The 4,399-nt window shown below is 38.7% G+C and overlaps 1 pseudogene; it reads right to left on the minus strand.

Moving 5' to 3' along the window:
- Nucleotides 1–3,469: 3,469 nt before the first annotated feature.
- The window catches only part of LOC102825605, a 3,660-nt pseudogene continuing 2,730 nt past the window's right edge, over nt 3,470–4,399 (minus strand).

A 4,399-nucleotide genomic window follows, 5' to 3' on the forward strand; every position in this document is an offset into this window, starting at 1 on the left:
TTAGTCCTCAAGGTGACATCTTTGCTCTTCAACACTTTAAAAGGTCTTGTGCAAACAAATTTGCCTAATGCAATATGTCATTTGATTTCTTGACTGCTTCTTCCATGAGTGTTGATAGTTGATGCAGCCTGAACTTGCATATGAGTAATTCATGGTCTGTTCTGCAGTCTGCCACTGGTCTTGTTTTCACTGATGATATGGATCTTTCCCACAGTGTCTTTCCACAAATGTAGTCAATTTAATTTGTGTGTAATCCATCTGATAAGGTCCATGTGTCTAGTAATCATTTATGTTGTTTAAAAAGATATTTGCAATGAAGAAATCATTAGTTTTCAAAATTCTAACATGCAATCTCTTACATTGCTTTGTATCACCAAAGCCATATTTTTAATGACTGATCCTTACTTTGTTTTGTTTCCAACATTTTCTTTCTAATCACCAGTACTTGTCATTACATCTTTTTTCTTTTTTTTAAAATTTTTTGTGTGAATTGAATGTTAGTTTACATGGGAGAACATCGCTTTTACACTCATCGTTTCATTGCAATGATTACAATCTCCTCGTGCATCATTAGTCAACAGTATTTTTGCTTCTATTCCCTCTGGGGTTTTTTTTGGGGGAAAAGGGGAGGTGGTGGTATACACAAAAACACTCAGGAATATATAATTATTCAAACAACCAAAGGACACATTCTGGAAGGCTGCTATGTAATCATTTAAACAACCAAAGGGCACATTTCGCAAGCCTGCTTCCTGGTCACAAACACCTGGCCTCCAGCACGCAGCCTTTTACTTTCCATGAGTCTATAGTCCTCAGCTGCTCTATTTCTCCACATCCTCATCTCTGCCTCCATCTCTGGTGTTGTTGCTTCTCTGGATAGGGTCCCACATTCCACTCATGCTCTTTTCCCTTGATGATCCTAGGGTCCTCTGTTCCTGGATTGTAAGCTTACTTCCCCCTTTTTATTACAAAACTTCTACCTTTATAGTCGTGACAGTCACAATTAGTCATGATAATAATTACTCACTATTGAATCATAAGAATCTTTTCCTCATCTCTTTTCACCAGGCCCATCTAGACAAGTTGTCAATACATCTTGATAGCATGTTTGATCAATTTCAGAATGATGAAGTTGGTAGAATTCTTCAATTTCATCATCACTGGCTTTAATGGTTGGTGTGTAAATTTGAATAATAGTTTTATTAACTTATCTTCCTTGTAGGCTTATGGATATTGTTGTATCACAGACAGCATCGTACTTCAAGACAAAAATGTTCTTTTTGATGATGACTTCAGTGCCATTCCTCTTCAATTTGTCATTGCTGGCATAGGAAACCATGTGTTTGTCAGATTCAAAATGACTAATAACAGTCCTTTTCATCTCACTAATGTCTTAATTTGAATACTTCTAATTTTCCTAGATTCATACTTTGTACATTTCATATTCTGATTATTAATTGAAGATTATAGCTGTTTCCCCTCATTTTAAATTGTGTCAATCATCAAATATAGGTCCTGAAAATGTTACTTCATATGCATCATCATGGTCAACTCTACTTTGAAGAGACAGCTCTTCCCCAGTCATATTCTGAGTGCCTTCCAACATGAGGGGTTTATTTTCTAGTACTAGATCTGACAACATTCTGGTGCTCTTCATCATACTTCAACATCCAATATTCTGGTGCTGACAATGTTCCACTGCTATTCATGATGTTTTCAGTGACTACATATTCAGAAGCACCCCATCTCTCCCTGAAACCTGTCCACCTTGAGTGGACTTGCTGGTATTTAAAATACCAGTGGTATAGCTTCCAGAATCACAGCAGCCTGCAAGCCACCACAGTACAGTAAACTAACAGATGAGTGGTGGGGATAGGGCAATATATGGATTTATAAGTAAAGTCTGATATTGAATAATACAATTTGATGAACTTTATTGTTGGGAATATCTAGAACTTGATGAGGGGTATTGACTTGCATGGGATGTCCATATGTTAATTTGTTATCTTCAGTGACAAAGACGGTGGTGCCAGCTACAGCTCTTAGAAAAAGTGGCCATTCTTTAGCAGTATTATGTAGGTTTTTGAGAGATAAGCTACTGCCTTGAAGTGTGGGCCGTATTTTTGGTCCAGTATTCCAAGGGCTAAAACTTTCTCATTCATGAATATAAATGAAGAAGGATTTATTGATATTGTTGTTATTGTTAAGTGCTGTCAAGTTGGTTCCGATTCATAGTGACCCTGCATAGGATTTTTGAGGATGGGCTGGTGAGTTTGAACCATTGAACTTTTGGCTCAAACTGACCTTGCAGACAAATGTTTATTTTACAGTGCCACTCCACTCTAGGTCTAAGATACAGGAATGTCTTAAGTACTTAGTAACAAAGATTAGAATGGGAATAATAAATTGAACAGTAGCAATGCTAATAGGCAGTATCATTTAAACAGAATAGAGGAAGAAAGGAAAACTTTAAAAGCTTAATTCTAATGGCTATTTTCATATTTCAGCAACTCAGAACCTCATCCAAAACAGGGAAAGCCAATTCAGAACTCCGGTTTTCTCATTATTGTTGCAGAAATGTGTTTTAGGAATGACTGAATTCTCCCTCAGGGACAAGCTGGGGTTGGTGGAAACCCATCTCACAAGGAGGCTACACTAATGAGGGCACTCCAGAGGAAGTTAAGTCAGCAAGCAAGTGGCCTTTGAAGTTCTGGCTTTCATGTTTGTGACACTACTGTGCACCTGAGAGGAGTCCAGACCCCTTGACTGTAGATTCTCTTGGTTAAAAATGCAACAAGTTACATTTGCAACACATCTGTCATTTAAAAAAATAAAATCTCAACCCTCTCCCACCCCCTCTCCATCTACTATGTGGTGGTGGTTATGTGCTGTGGAGTCAGTTCCGACTCATAGTGACCCTGTACAGGGATTCCAAGGCTGTAAATCTTTACGGAAGCAGAAAACCTCATCTTTTTCCCGTGGAACAGCTGGTAGTTTCGAACTGTTGACCTTGAGGTTTGCAGCCTGATTCATAACCACTATGCCACCAGAGCACCTCCCTATCAACTACAGGAAAGGAGAAATTCATTAAGCAGTTTTTCCAGGTATTTGCGGTGCTATTAAAATTCAATCAAATGTAAGCTGTAACAAATTGAAAATTGAAAGCTAACATAAACTAAAAAGAGCTGAATTTAGTCTGTTGGTTCAATCTCTCCCCACCAACAGTCATTTATGTGTTTTGTTCCTCCTGGAGTGGTCCTATGTGCCATCTCCATACGTGCACTGGGCAACAGCAGGGTGGTTGATTTTGGGAAGCTACTGGATTTGCCATTGCTTCCAAAATCACACAGACTGTAACAAACTTTACGTTAAGTACTGCTTAGTCCTGAGTTGGGTGAAAGCCCATTGAGGAGGTGACTGAGTTCATTAGGACTCTCATCCTTCCTTAGTGTAGTTTCCTATGCAGGCTTTAAGTTTTTTTTGTTTTTTTTTTTTCCAGTGCTTGACTTTCTGTTCCTTTTTCATTGGTAACCTCTTCTAAAGTCTTCTTGTCTATTGCTTTACTGGCTTCTTCCTTTGCATCTTGGTCAGCAAACTCCTTGAACATGTTGGCATAGATTCAGCAGTCCTGCTTGCTGTGTTCCTTAGTCTTTTCTGGCACATGGAGATCTGTAGTCTTGCAATTTTATTCTGGGGATTCACTTTCAATACTTTCTCAAAGTCACCCTGGACTTACTCAAACTCATTCATAAGCAGTGGGGCTTCACCCTTCCTATACAAGTCTTTTTCATTGGCATGGTCTAGTCCAAGGGCCTTATCACAGCCTTCGATAAGTTTACCTCTAAGCTTCAGGTAGCACATACCTAGGTTCAGAAAGGCAGTGAGTAGAAATGATTCAGAAGCTTTTGATTCTTTTTCTGATTAACCACACTCCATCTCCAGTCAGGACACTATCTTCCCAAACTGAATAACCATCTGCATATACTTGCCTCCCTTGTATATGGTTCCTTTGTCTTTGATTATGACAGCACACTCCAATTTTTCTTTGGTATCCATCTTCCAGGGATCTTTGGCCTTTTTGAAGCTCTTAACTGTAACTTCATATATGAGATAAATATTGGGCTTAATGCCAAATTTAGGCTCTCTTGCCTCTCCACAACTATATGGTGGTGGTTCAAGATATAAAATTCATTGTTCTTCCTATTGCATTTTCTACAGGCTTTGTCGATATCAGTTGGAATGCTTTGGTCTTCTTCACTAACTCTGGATACCACATCTCTGCAATCAAACAGCTGTCCACCACAGTGACCTATCAGGTGGATTTCTACTGTTACTCCTATGTTTGGGTTTGAGTATCCCACTTATTTCTGTTTTATTCTCTGGATAATGCCTCCATCTT

This window comes from Chrysochloris asiatica, unplaced genomic scaffold (assembly GCF_000296735.1).
Source record: "Chrysochloris asiatica unplaced genomic scaffold, ChrAsi1.0 scaffold00517, whole genome shotgun sequence".
Taxonomy (NCBI): domain Eukaryota; kingdom Metazoa; phylum Chordata; class Mammalia; order Afrosoricida; family Chrysochloridae; genus Chrysochloris; species Chrysochloris asiatica.